Source organism: Planococcus citri, chromosome 4, assembly GCF_950023065.1.
Source record: "Planococcus citri chromosome 4, ihPlaCitr1.1, whole genome shotgun sequence".
Taxonomy (NCBI): Eukaryota; Metazoa; Arthropoda; class Insecta; order Hemiptera; family Pseudococcidae; genus Planococcus; species Planococcus citri.
In genome coordinates, this window is record NC_088680.1 from 54,821,202 (window position 1) to 54,836,568 (window position 15,367).

The 15,367-nt window shown below is 32.8% G+C and overlaps 1 protein-coding gene across 1 annotated transcript in view; it reads right to left on the bottom strand.

The window, feature by feature from the left end:
- Window positions 1-15,367, bottom strand: part of LOC135846032 (unc-112-related protein-like) — a 152,244-nt gene that overhangs the window by 63,667 nt on the left and 73,210 nt on the right. The window lies entirely within an intron of this gene.

Sequence of the window (15,367 nt, forward strand, 5' to 3'; positions counted from 1 at the left end):
AAAATGTTTCTAAAAAATAAGATTTTTTGTTCAACACTGACTTTTGCAATTTTTGTCAGAAAAGCGAGACTTTTGAATATTTTTTGAAAAAAAAATTGATTTTTGACATTCAATGTTGCCTTATTAAAAAAAAAGAAAAGAAAAAAATGCACATAAAATTAAAGAACTAAATTTCAAAAAATCGATTAATCAAAAATAACCAAAGCTCTTTCCCATTTTACATATTAAAACATAACTTGAGTAGTTCAGATGGGTACTAAATGACTGGTTAGCATTCGACATTATCTCATCAACTTCCAAAAATAAAACCACACACATTAGCATCACTTTTTCCATGTACGAGTGAAATGAGACACTTGAGCAGACACCATTCGTTTTTAAAAACTGATCAGCTTCGGGTTCGATTTCGGCCACATCTTTTAGAAGAAAAATCAACATCGTTTTTAACCATTTAGTCAATTCAGTGGACTCAACCGTCATGTTCTTCTATTATTCGGGTATATTCAAACCACTCACTAGGCTCTTTCATTCGTCACCCTGCTGCCTCTTCATCTGTGGTATTTCCAGGAATAGGCAACCTATAGACCGATGTCAGCTGCAGTAAGTTATTATGGAGACCATTTCGACATACTCTCAATCTCGTAGCAATTTAGACACGGTATTTAAAATAATCTCCGAAACAGTCACCGATTCGTATATAAAAATACGTATATCTAACAATATTTCAAAGTAGGTACCTACCCACGTCTCAGTCGAAGGAATTTCAACGAAATTTCTTGCAAATTTGGTATCTAGACCGGGTTTGGATTCAGGTTGGAAGGGTTTGAGTGGAGATGACCTTGAAAAAATTCGCAGATAGTCAAATTTCTAAGAGGAGACGAAGAGAGGTGATGAAAATTGAAAAAGTCGAAATAGAAATCAATTGACAGGGAATCAAAAGTTGCACAACATATCAAAAAAACAGCCTCAGAGAACAATTTGGAGGGGAGAAGTGTTTTTTGACCTTGAAAAACCTTATCACATGCTTCCACCCCTCCAAATTAATGTAGGAGGCTGAAATTCAGCATTTACGCCCAGAGAACGTTCTAGATGCGTCTTGGATTGGCACACTTACATTCCAAAAAAAAAATTTCTCGTTGTGGGACGTTTTAGAAGGAGTACTCGATCACATCTCAGCTTTCATTCATTTTCAAGACAGTAATCAACTTTCAACTGAATCTTCAAAATTGCAGTCGAAACGTATTTTGGCTCATTGACGTTACATAAAAAATTTATGTTTTTGAAGGACCGGCGCATTCACATTCCAAAAAAAATCCCTCATCTTCCCACAGCAAACTTTAAGTTACCTACATTGCTAATTTTAAAATACTGCTCTGTGCAGCCATTAAATCAAATTACATAGAATTATATTCAATTAAATCAGGTCATTTTCGAAATTAAATATAATATAACTCGATAACGTGGAATTAAATATAACATTAAATTACATGTGAAACTTTTTCTACTGAATAAAAAGCTACCATGGCACTTCCATGAAGGAACTCTGCTTTAACACGTGCTTGCTCACAGCACATGTCATTTTTCAAGTTACCCAATCGTACTCTTGAAAAAGTATGCCTACTTATATTACGATAAAATCATCGACTAAAAAAATTTCCCAACCCGAAGTGATCTCAATCAAAAATAAAAAACTACTACCTGGAAAAAAATCCTACCGCAAAACAGTTGCATATAAATTCGCTTCTCCAAACCTAATAATTAATCCGCCGAATTTCGTAATCTACACACCATCTCGACACATCGAATCGCAAATCTCCGAAAGCAGAAAACAATTCCATGCTTATGTTTCCTTCACCCTATAGTGATTTAATTACGTTAAGAAAAATCTCACCGCATGACACTTCTTCGTACGCCTTTCTACATTAAAAAAGACAGCTAGGAAAAAAATAACAACATCTAATTATACCTTCTACTAATTACAGTTTCCGAATAAATTCGTTTAACAGTCGAGCCTAAAATTATGCCACAACGATGACGCGCGTCCGTATGATTATTTAAAACTCGACTCTCGAGACATGAAGCTCTGTAGCGTCGCTGGAGGTAAACAAAAAAAAAGTTAAAAATAATCTCATCGAGGATTGGCTGTATGTACGACGTGAATCGAAGCAGCACACACAAGATGTTTCGCCAAAGGCCAGTGAATTTTTAGTCAACCCTTTTTTCCTATATGTATATGTGTATTTGATGGAAAAACTTTTACACCAAGTATCGTACAATGAGGCGACTTATGGCGGATGAGTCATCCTATTGTCTCCAGTTTTCTCGTCATTTTGTTCTAAGATATCGTGGCGGAGATAAAACGTAATGATATTGGGAGCATGGTACAAGTATATAAGGGTATCAATGAGAGTACTACTGGATGTATAGGAGTACATTATACGAAAATGCGATCGATATAGTATACGATTGTAATTACAATCTGATGTATAGTAAAGGTTCTCTCATTCTACTTTAGGTCCAACTTCATCTTCAGTCTCAATATTCAGTCTGTAAGTTCAATCAAAAACTTTCAATTTAAATTTCAAAAACTACCACAGCAAAAAGACTCATCAACGGAACAAATCAACGTATTTTTTCAAATTCAACTTCCTCTAGGCGAAAATTTTAAGAACCACTAAATTTAGGACAATAGGACATGTGTTGATAATGAAATAATGTCATCGTCGTTTATTCGCTCCGATGACAAACCTAACGTCGTGACATCCTGTATACGACGTCTCGTTTACGTACACCGTAACATGGTGTTTCGAAAATTCCACCCTCAACGTATACGATGGACCTTCATCTCATACGTAATTTTATTACCATTACCATTGCAATAAGTATACACATTCGGCTAGTCTTCCTTGTAAAAAGCCATCGAACCGGCGATAAAATTTATTTACAGTTTGACTCGCTCCATTTGCCAATTGTACTAAAATTCGTGGCTCGAAAAATTTTCAAAAAGTCACGAACTAGGTTGTGTGTTTTGAAAAAGGCTAAATTTATTACACCATTATTTAACCCATTAACCGAAATATTAAGGCAAAACGCCAACATATAAATTGCAAAATTTCACTCAAATGCGCGCGCAACTGCAGCATAAGTAATGAAATTTTCATATCTGAGAATCGGCTCATCATCATCGTCGGTCGTTGAGAATACGTGACGAATTTCATTTTAAAAAAAAACAATACTTATGCCCTAGGGAGATATGTGAGCTCCTCAAGGTAAGAATTTTAATGAAAAAATTTTTCATTAATAGCGTAAAAAATTGCTCGAATTGTTCCCTCGAGTCGAGCAGGCGACATGCGAGTACTCGATTTAAAAATTTAATAGAGATTAAGAGATTTTTCACGGTATTATAGTATGGGATGCGAACACACTTAGCGTATTACTCGACACGAAGGTGAATGTTTCAGACGAGGTAACTTCAAGATGAGTTCATGTATCTGGCATTACGCCACCATTGCCTTATACCGATGACTTATACGTATAATACTCCTACGAAAATAGGCGCATAGCGTTTCAATATTAAATTATGTCGAATTGACCGTATTTTCCTATCGCTTATATAGGTCAAAATGAAAAGCTCTGAGTATTCGACGAGAAAGTTTAACCTTTGAAAGAAACGTTAAAATCTTTGAATACTTACCTATATTTTTTCTGAATTTTTTTTCTATAGTTTCAAGTAGTTGGAAACAAGTGCATCATTTTTGACAGTGATTCACCAAAATGAAATCCAAAACGAAATATTCGGAGGAGGGATGGTAGGAGGGATTGATGGTGAGAGGGAGAGAGGGAGAGAGGAAAAGGTTGAAGATCAAAAATTCACGACTTTAATTTTTTGCAATTTATTTTTTCAATAATTTTCCGACTTTTTTTTACAAAAAATGATGAATTTTTCAAAAAAGTCCAATTTTGAAAATTAATTCTTTCTATTTAAATTCCCCTACTTGAACTTTGAAAAAATCGTTTCAAAAAACGTTGAAAATTACATAAAACAGGACAATGTCATTTGAAAAGCGTTGAAAACATTTCAAAAATCATGGAAAAATGTGTTTTAAATGCCTATTTTAAAAAATTTTAATTTCAGAACAAAAGGTTGAAAATTATGTTCAACTAGATGAAATGGCATCAACATTTCAAAAAATGCACCAACTACTTAAGTAAAAAAAATTAGGTATAAAATGACTATACAGAAATGTTAATGAAATCTGTAAAAATTCAAGGAATATTACTGATATTTTGATTAACAGAAAACATTCAAACAATGTACCTATAATTTAAATGACCAAAATTGAATTGAAAAATGTCGAAAAAGTTCATAAAAATGGTGGGTAAAAATTGATAAAATTGTTTCAGATGTAAGAAAATGCTGTAAAATTGTTAAAAAAATGCTATCAAATTGGGGAAAAAAATTATAAAGTGTCAGTAAAATTGAATAAAAATTGTTTTGAAAAATTTTGAGTTTGAATTTATAAAAAACAAGAAGAAAAGCTATGAAAAAATCCATTAAAAAAGTGACGTAAACATTGTAAAAATTGCTCAAAATAGTATAAAAAATGGTTATAAACGTGAAAAATTATGGTTACAAGTAAATTCACCAAAAATGTTGAAAAATGGGAAAAAATGAAAAATGTCATTAAAATTGGAAAACATTGCAAAAATTATTTTAAAAAATATAAAATTTAAACTCATTAAAAATAAGTACAGAAACTACGAAAAAAATCCATAAAAACGTTGATAAAAATTGCAAAAATTACTCAAAATATTATAAAAATTGTTAGAAACTTGAAAAAGTGTCGTTAAATTGTTCAAAAGAGCCACAAAGTCAAAAAAACCAACCAATTTGGCTACATGAATATTTTCTTCATTAGCCATGAGCAATGGCTTCCATGTCGATATAGCTAACTTAAAATTGGCTAAATTTATTAGATATACATTTTAGGAAATTATCTCATCAAGTTTGATAAAAATCTTCTTCAAATAAAAATTCTCTCAAAAAAAGAGAAAAAACACGAATTTTTGATTTTGCTCACAGTCCAGCGATACGCCCACACTAAAAACACCTTGTTAATAAAAACAAAACATCGCAACAATAATCATCCCTAAGCAGTGCGTAGGCAATTAGGTGCACGCTCGTATCGCATCGTCTGTGCTATAAATTGGATAATGGCTACTAGGCCATGCAGCGGCACAGCAAAGGCTACATTAGACCCCGTCGCTATTCCATTTAATTTATTTACTAGTTAAAGGCATTACGACAAAGGAACAGCTGGAGGGGAGACTGGAATAGTTGACAGGATTAACGTGCTGCACCCTCCAACTAAATACATAACCATCAACCATCACCTACCGCAACATACGATGCATTTCCACTTCCACAGCCTGGCTTTATTGGCTCGTACAACCACCAGATAGAAAGATTCTCGTGCCTTAGATATATTTTTCGGCACAGCATCCTAAAAACTCGTACGATAATCTATTTCGCTATTTTCTCCAGCTCGTGGATCCTTTTTAAGACAGTGATGAAATACACGTCTTCGGTCGGATTTTGAACCAATAGCGAAATGTGCACCAACGACACAGTGACGCTTTCATTTCGCCAAAACCAATAAAACAATTAACGTTTTAAAACGAAAAAAGAATAATCACGCGACGTACCACCGATATGCCATGGCATTTGTACGTACATTTACTGGAGATATCCCGAAAACGGTAGCGTACAAATTAAACTGTCAACGAGTATGTTCGTAATCATCTCGCATTCAGAAAAAAATCTTCACGAATGTATAGTAGACTAGACCCGCCATGTACTTAAATGTTGGCATCTGAGAGAACTACGTGGTGTGTGATGTACCTACCTCTACTCAGTCTACTAAAACTAACATCTCAACAGTTGAAATGCTTCAACCCGTCCTTGACCGGTTTCTTTAGACTCCAAGATATACATATTTTTTTCTTTCGTAGGAAGTTTCGAGTGAAGGAAATGCTCGGTAGCAGATTGTAAAGCTGTTTCAACCCTTTTAATGCGATAAAAACCAACTAGCCATTCACATCATACAAATTGTAGATATGCAAAAAAAATGGAAAACTGATGAAAATTTTTAATCGTGTTGAAAAATTGATGAAAGATACTCGATAAATCCTATAATTGAAAACATTATTATGAGAAAACAAAAGCAATATAGAAATGTCCAAGAAAAAACATGGAAATTTGAGAGTTTGAAAAATATGATTTTGATTAAATGTCCAGCAAATTTCTTTCTAAGATTTTCAAAAGAAATAATAAAAAATCGCTAACAAAAAGCTCAACAGAACTAAAAAATTGAAAAAACAAAACATTTCGAGAATTTTTTTCAACACTTTTTGCAAAATCAAAACAAATAAATAGAAAATCCAAACATTGATGAGCTTTTATTTTATAAACCAACTTACATAAAATTGGTGGAGGAAAGTAAAAGTTTTGTAAAAGGAAAAGTTGAAAAAAATCATACTTGAGGTATCAAAAAATCCACCTGATTTTTTCAAGCTCAAAAATGTTTAAAATGCAGGACTTTTGCAAAACTTGAAAGCTTAAAGATTGATAGTAGATAATTATGTACTTTAATTCACATTTCAAAAAAATCGATTCGATCTAGAAAATCTTGAAAAAAATAATCAGAATGAAACTGAAAAATTTCCAATATTTTCCTTTTTTAAATTTTCAGTTCAAATTGGAATGAATTGACTTTTTGTTCCCCAAAAACAATATTTCAGATCGGAGAGCACCCCCCCCCCCTCAAAGGGCGAAAACTAGTAAGTCCTCCAAGGAGACATTTGTCAAAAATTCTTCACACCTTTACTTTGGTTTTTCCCTTCAACATAAGAAACCATTTTTTAAAATGCCCAGAACAGCTAATCTGGCTGTACTTTGTTTGAATTGCTTTTCTGATAACAAAAACAGCTCACACGTCATTTCCGGATATTTTCAGGAATAAATTAAAAGTTCAACATGGCGGTCACTCACCCGATGTAAAAATTTCCGATAAAGCATATGATTTAAAAAATTGCCGGATATGATTTTATCAAATTACGTGAAATCAAACGAATTCATGCCAATTTAAATTGTACAATCGTATAAAGAAACGATGAAATCTCTATACGTAATTTCCTATCAACAGACTTTTGATCTGAAATTTTTTCAGTGGGTGGCGATAAAATGAACTGAAGTGTAATGAGCACAGCAAAGAGCCAGAACAGGCTGGAGAGAAAATGTTATTTTGGCTCTCCTTCCCATAAAAATTTAAGCTGCCAAAAATTGTGATTTTTTAAGGGTGCCATTTTTCATTTCTATACCAAATAAAGCGTTTCTACTACAGACTAATTCATTTCCCATTTTTTATCACTCTCTTGAAATTGAGATTCAGTCTATTTGAGGCTAATTTCTCAAATTAATTTCAATAATCGAGTTTTAAGGTTAATTTTTGTTGAACAAATTTCAAAAAATGACGAAAATTTGAAATTGGATTACTTCTATGGTAACTCACATTGAAAGTGGGGCCCATAAACTGGTAGAAAAATTCCATAGGATAAACGCTTTAAAAAATTGTAGCTCATCAATCAAATAAAAAAAAAAAAAAAAAAACTACGTCAAAAATATCTTATTGTTTACTAAAATCTTGAGTGCTGATACAAAATGCTATTCAACACAAAATTTTACCTGCCAAACGAATTTTCAAGGAGAAAATCTCTACTTTAACAATTTCAAAGACTTCAAGTAAACTGAATTTTGAGATTAAACAACTAAAATTCTAACTGCAAACCATTTTACAGCCCCCAATTTGTTAAAAAAAAAAGTTGAATACAAATTTGAAGCCACATAAAACATTTCTTCGTCAGTGTTTTCGAAGATCCAGAAATTCAGTATTGAAAAATACCACAATTCCTTAGCTCAAAATACCGGTTCGACATTCGACAAGGGCATTAAAAAGTAAATTTCTTACTGTCAAGATAAATAAATAAAACCAATTGAGCAAAGCATCTGTCGCGTTTGTAATTCACAGCTAAATTGATAAGCTCATCGATATAAACATTTCAACTCATATAGATAATGAGTTAATCCTCTCTGACAATTTATAACATCAACGAAACCATAAATCCGATATTAAAGAGTCGAGCTTATAATAATGTTACCAAAATCCATAAAAAAATAGCCAGAAAATCAACTAAAAAACTAACGAAAGTGAATCAAAATCCTATAATTTACATACGTAAAAATGAAAAAAAAAAAAAAACTTCAACACCAATCCCTCGTAAAATCTACTCTTCGTATAAAGATATACGACACAAAGTGTTGAAAAATGTTGAACAATAACACACAAAACAAATTAAACACCTCATCAAAAGGTCAAAACACCCATATACAAAATATGCATTATGGATAAAACATTATGCACAGCAATATATTCCATATGGCATGCTATATCTTGCAGATGATTGATCGATCGACGAGTAATACTATTTTCATTATTAAAAATTTCCTCTTTATAATAAAGAACTCGTATCTAATAATGCACATTTGAGATCCAATATATAGGTTAATTCGAGCGATCTGCGCAAGCTGTGCAGTTTGGGCAGCTTGCGAAGGACGAAGGTCGCCCAAAAACGCCTAAACATTTGTCCAAACCTTTATAGTCCGTCGTCGTGGACCTAGGACAAAACTAGGGTTCAAACGAATTACACCTATCAACGCATATTGCACAGTTTGCAATCGCAATTCAGTCACTATTCTCGATACAACAATAGCTTATTAGAGGGATTTCATTGGTAATGTTTACTCGATTCCAGATTTGACATTTTCCTACTTTTTGTACGCGTAGAAATTGAATGTGTACTACGTGTACTCGCGTATTATTATAGGATGACCCGGTTTATAGCAACACCCTGTCCCTGCCCTATCCTATAGCCTATATCGTCGTTTGACATAAAAATACTATAACGAAAAATAAACTCCACCAAAATATCAAGGCTACGTGCTGTTTTTGTATAGTTCCGTGTAATACACGTAATAAATTTTACCAAGGAGAAAAATTTAAATATACAGGGGCGACTGCAGTCTCGCTATCGCGTAGGACGCCTTGTATACTATACCTATAAAAATATATATCGAATCGTCTCCGCGTCGAACAATCGTAATAATTTACAAGATTTTAAAACTTTTAAAATAATAGAAAATATTATTCACATTTACCGGTGTCGGCTTCGTAGGCGGTAAAATGACCACAGACGACGAACCCGTTTCAACATATCAAAAAAAGGAACTCAATGTCCGTTATTAAATTATTACAAACGGCTGACAAATAAAAGTCTATTTTAATATCGTTTCGTGTGAATAGTCTCGTTTTAATTGACTCGTAAAATAAAGGTTTCATGAAACCCACTCGCTGGCTAACCTTCGAGATCCAGCAGAAGATTTTTAAAAAAACTTGACAGCAATGTTGCTAACGGACATCTTCACAGGTTCTACTATTCATTTTTCTGAGTCTGTATTGCATAGCACAATAACGTTCGTTCCACTGTAAGTTTCTCGTATTCTATACGAAGAAACCGAAAGTTGCCACAATGTAAGAAAATTTCTTTGTGTATTTACATACCACAGGTTAGTTAAGATGCAATTATCATCGATTGTTCGTGTCGAACAACACGTATTTTTTTCCTTCCAATTTCCATATTTGAAGAATATTGTTTTCGCAATCGTCACACATTTTCTAATCATCAACTCACCTGCAACAAAAAAATAAATTTTCGATTAGGTACATGCTGCGGACTAAATTACGAACATAGAAATCGTACAGTAGACTACCAATTGTAAACCTTTTGTCTGATGTATGAATCAATTCTGAAATATTTTCAGACACGTACGAATTCGATCAAAAAATAGGGAAAATTAGAATGATTCACCAAAAATCATTCAACGTGATTCGTAAAACTCATAACTCAAATGAGAATTTGATAGAAAAATAGCGATAAAATTACTCGAAACGAAGTGAGTGATATTTTCAGCACTAGCTTAATTTTGAAAAAAAATCAGTGGCTACGTGAAACACAGAAGAGTCAAGTCCAAAAAATAAACAATATGTAACACCACATTTTGAGCATTTTTTTCATAATTGGGGGGGGGGGAGGCAGTTGAAGAGTACTGAGAAGTTGTATCTTCAAGAAAATCAAATATTTAAACCAAGCACTCTCAAAAACTTGACAATGTTAACGTCTCCCGTCCCATAATTTTCAATTTTTTTTGTGTTTTGAACAAGTTTGAGGGCAATGGGGGGGGGAGGAGGGGAAGATGGGAGGAGTTCAGAGGTGTCCGATTAAAAAAACACAAAATATGTATGTAAATTCATTTTACCAAAAAAAAAAACAGATAAAATTATGGTACCTCAAACATTTTTTAATATGTTGCAAAGATGACTAACCAAAGTCTCGCTTTTTGCTCTAAAATTGGCTTTTTTGCCAAACTTTCTAAAATGTATTTTTCGCAAAAAATTCCAAAAAGTTTCATTTTTTTTCCAAAAATTGTCGAAAAGTTTCCCTTTTTGTGGAAAATTGCCAAAAAGCCATTACTTTTGCTAAAATTCCTAGAGTCTCGCTTTCTGCCATAAAATTCGCTTGCTTGTCAAAAGGTTGCAAAAATTCTCACTTTTTCAAAAATTTCTATAAATTGTTGTTCCAAAAGGGTTCCTTCTGAGCCAGAAATTGTCGAAAAGCCTTTTCTTATGCTAAATTGTCAAAGTTTCATTTTTTCCAAAAGTTGTATTTTTTGCAGAAAATTTCAAAAAGTTTAATTTTTTTTCAAAAATTGTCCAACAGTCTCCTTTTTTGCCAAAAATTGCCAGAGTCTCATTTTCTGCCAAAAAATTTGCTTGCTTACCAAAAGGTTACAAAAATTCCCACCTTTTTCAAAAATTTCTATAAATTATTGTTTTTGCAGAAAATTCCAAACAATTTCACTTTTTTTCGAAAATTATCCAAAAGGGTTGTTTCTGAGCCAAAAATTGTCAAAAAGCCTTTCCTTATGCAGAAATTGTCGAAGTTTCATTTTTTCCAAAAATTGTCTTTTTTGCAGAAAATTTCAAAAAGTTTAATTTTTTTTCAAAATTGTCCAACAGTCTCTTTTTTTGTCAAAAATTGCCAAAGTCTCATTTTCTGCCAAAATCCCACCTTCTTCAAAAATTAAATTTCTATAGGTAAATTATTGTTTTTGCAGAAAATCCCAAGAAATTTCACTTTTTTCAAAAATTATCCAAAAGAGGGTTGTTTCTGAGCAAAAAATTGTCAAAAAGCCTTTCCTTATGCTAAAATTGTCGAAGTTTCATTTTTTCCAAAAATTGTCTTTTTTGCAGAAAATTTCAAAAAGTTTAATTTTTTTTCAAAAATTGTCCAACAGTCTCCTTTTTTGCCAAAAATTGCCAAAGTCTCATTTTCTGCCAAAATCCCACCTTCTTCAAAAATTAAATTTCTACAAATTATTGTTTTTGCAGAAAATCCCAAGAAATTTCACTTTTTTCAAAAATTATCCAAAAGAGGGTTGTTTCTGAGCCAAAAATTGTCGAAAAGCTCTTCCTTATGCTAAAATTGTTGAAATTTCATTTTTTCCAAAAATTGTCTTTTTTGCAGAAAATTTCAAAAAGTTTGTCCAACAGTCTCCATTTTTTGCCAAAAATTGCCAAAGTCTCATTTTCTGCCAAAATCCCACCTTTTTCAAAAATTAAATTTCTATAAATTATTGTTTTTGCAGAAAATCTCAAGAAATTTCACTATTTTCAAAAATTATCCAAAAGGGTTGCTTCTGGCCCAAAAATTGTCAAACAGCTCTTCCTTATGCTAAAATTGTTGAAATTTCATTTTTTCCAAAAATTGTCTTTTTTGCAGAAAATTTCAACAAGTTTAATTTTTTTTCAAGAATTGCCCCTTTTTCCAAAAATTTCCAAAAAAACCATTGATTTTGTTAAAATTGCCAAAGTCTCGCTTTTTGCCAAAAAATTTTGACTGTTTGCCAAAAGTTGCAAAAAGCTGCAAAAAAAATGTATTTGCTAAAAATTCTAGAAATCTTTCACTTTTTTCCAAAAATTATTCTTAAGAGTTGCATTTTAGCCAGAAATTGTCGAGTAAGTGCTTGACATAAAAACTGTTGAGAAGAATACAGAGGCCAATAAAATGATATGTAATACCAAATAGTGAGCAAAAAATGTGGAAAAATCACTTGAAATAGAAAAAAATTTGTAAAATTGGTATAAAAAATATTTGAAATGACGTTATATACGCTAAAATACAAATAAAATGAAGCGAAATACCGAAGAATTTTTTTAAAAAAATATAAAAATCGGTTAAAACCGAAAAAAAAATTGAAAAATCACATCTTTTTTTTAATAAATAAAAAAAAATAAAAAGGCGGCATGGATAAATGAAAAAAAAAATTATTTGCGTCGACAAATTAATGTTTGTGATTTGGAGATCGTTACCCCCTCCCCAAAATTATTACGTATTGCCCATGAATTTTCATGAAGCATTCACAGAGAATGGCAAAAAAAATGGTCAAGGTAATCATGACGGAAATTTCGTGAACACCCTATCTTTCGAGTGAATTTCCTTTCAAATGGCCTCTGATTGTATCCCAATTGTCGAATTCTACAGGTACATGTATTCATTTACCACCAATGGTTTGAAAAATATTACTCCTCGAAATACATTACTGACTGTGGCAATGATACCATTTGTCTTTAAATTGACTGCAATTTTTTTTAAAAAACCAGATTCGCAACTTGAAATTTCTGCAAACAGGTAGGTGACCTTTTGAAAAAGTGATGATATCACCAGCAATGAATAATTTTACGTCTTTGATAACAATAATTCATCACACCTGTAGCTACATTGTCTGCAAGTACAGTCGTATTTTTCTTTTTATCTACGCAACACGACCATATATCTAAGTACAAGTGGCGAGATTCGCACAGCGTCATTTTCATTTCGCGAATTTCCATTTCTATTCGCATACTCGACTATAATATACTCGTTAATCATTGATATTTCAATTAAACCATGACCCGAATTGATGATGGGTTTTTTGCGCTCTTGCTGCTCGTTCGGTGCAACTGCGGTTTTCGCGAATGACCTCATTGACCGCTGACGACAGTCGACAGTCAACAGCGACTTGTTCATTGTGCTGGCAATGTTTTCGGCTCTAATTAAAAATTCATTTTACGCGCACACCGCACCGTGCACACGAGCGCATTTGATTAATGGAAGACTGAAATCGTGAAAGATACAACATCGTTGTCGTCGACGACGACGACGCTCAAATGGCACGCATAATATTAGCCATTGTGAACTCGCGTGGCGCCATCGTCTTCTTTTCGCAGAGCAATGGCCTGCTCTTGTGAGTGATCTACCGATGATTTACTGGAAAATTACCTATAAAAGGTACCTTCAAAATACATAATTCGATGGTCCAAAATGAGAACTGTGAACTTACTCGGTCGCGAAACATATCGTTCGTGCTCAGCTCGAAGTTAAATCATCGCCGATAACCCCTGCGGGGTTATAGAGAGAACTTCGATTGGCTTTCGGGTGAAATGGGTCTTTGACCTTCAGTATATTTTTCTTTATGTTAAACTATGTCGGAATTTCACCGCTTTATGGAAACATAACCGAGAACGGAAGCGATTTATGTGTAGTTGCGACTTAATTAACTCGCCTTCGAACTGGCTAATTATTTCATGAAGTGTTTTCATATAGCGTGAGTAATCTACTACTTGATTTGTTTGGATAGCCGCACGTGTTATAAGATCGGTTTCATTGAAGCTAATTTTTTTTTTGTTATCAATGAATGAGGGTTGGGTCGGCTGACTAAATGTTGGTGCGAATAATAGATCATATTATTCAATGAGTCTTTTTAGTATTGTAGAAGTGTTTTAATGAATAGTTGGAGGTCGATTATTATCTTGTCTAGTTTGAAATTTACACCTAAAAATTGCAAAGTAACATTCGAAACGTGACTTTGTCTGATGTATTATGTATTCTTCGAATGTAGCCGAGTATAACGGTGAAATACGTACATAAATACCGAATAAAGACGACGGTAGTCGGAATTCAACGAAAATTGTATATGGTTCGATGTTTCGAGCTCGAGACTCGTACGATTTGATCATTTTTGCAATTCGTTAAACGATTCTGTTCATAGAAATTTGTATTGCCATTTTTTTTATTTTGCTGTAAGTGATATTAAATTTTGTAGCTTAAATCTTCAAATGCATTTTTTGAAGTGATTGTGGGGGAAGAGTGATTTTGAGAAATACTGGAATGAAGGTTCTGCGGAAACCTGAAAAATGTTGACAAATTTCAGAGAAACATTTTTTTTGAAGGGGAGGGGGAGGCCTGAGAAAAATCGACTGTGCTTACTGACCTGTAGACATTTTGAAGGGATACTGCTGAAATCCTGAGCTTTAATTTAGAGATTTTGTCGGTCATTTTGAGAAAACGAAGAGCGAAAAAATAGGTCAAAAATGCTCACAAGGAAACTTCTTGAGGTGCCTGCTCATTTCCGATTAGAACGAACCCACGATTTTCGGAAACAACATGACTTGAAATTTTTCATAACTAAAATAATTTCAGATGCTGAAATTTGTGGCTAAAATTGACCCCTTCAGACAGTTTCACCAAAAATGAACACTTTTTGAAAATTTTTACAAAAATGGGCAAGTTTCAACAATTGTGCTGAAAATGGGCACTTCATCACTAGTTTTCCAAAAATTGAGACATTTTGACAAGTTTTCCAAAAAATGGGACTTTTGAACAAATTTTCCAAAAATTTGAAGCTTTTTGACAAATTTTCCGAGAAATGAGACTTTTTGAAAAGTTTTCCAAAAATTGGGACATTTTGGCTGGTTTTTACAAAAATTGAGACTTTTTGAAAAGTTTTCCAAAAATTGGGACATTTTGACTAGTTTTTCAAAAATTGAGACTTTTTGAGTAATTTTCCAAAACTTGAGACTATTACGTATTCAAAAAATACTACATATTTTCATTAAAAATTACAAGTTCTTTGAAAATTACTTTAAAAAAAGAAAGTTCTGGAAGCAGTTTTGCAATCTTTTTGGCTTAGAACAACAAAACAACGTTTTTATTGTATTTTTCAACGGATTTATTCCTTAAAGAATGCGATTTTGTCCTTCGAAAACAGGACTTGTACTTATTATCTTTCAAACCGAAAAAGCACTAAAAAGCAACCAAAAAAATAACCAAAACAGTGACAAAACATTTAAATGCAGAAAAAAATAACCAAAAT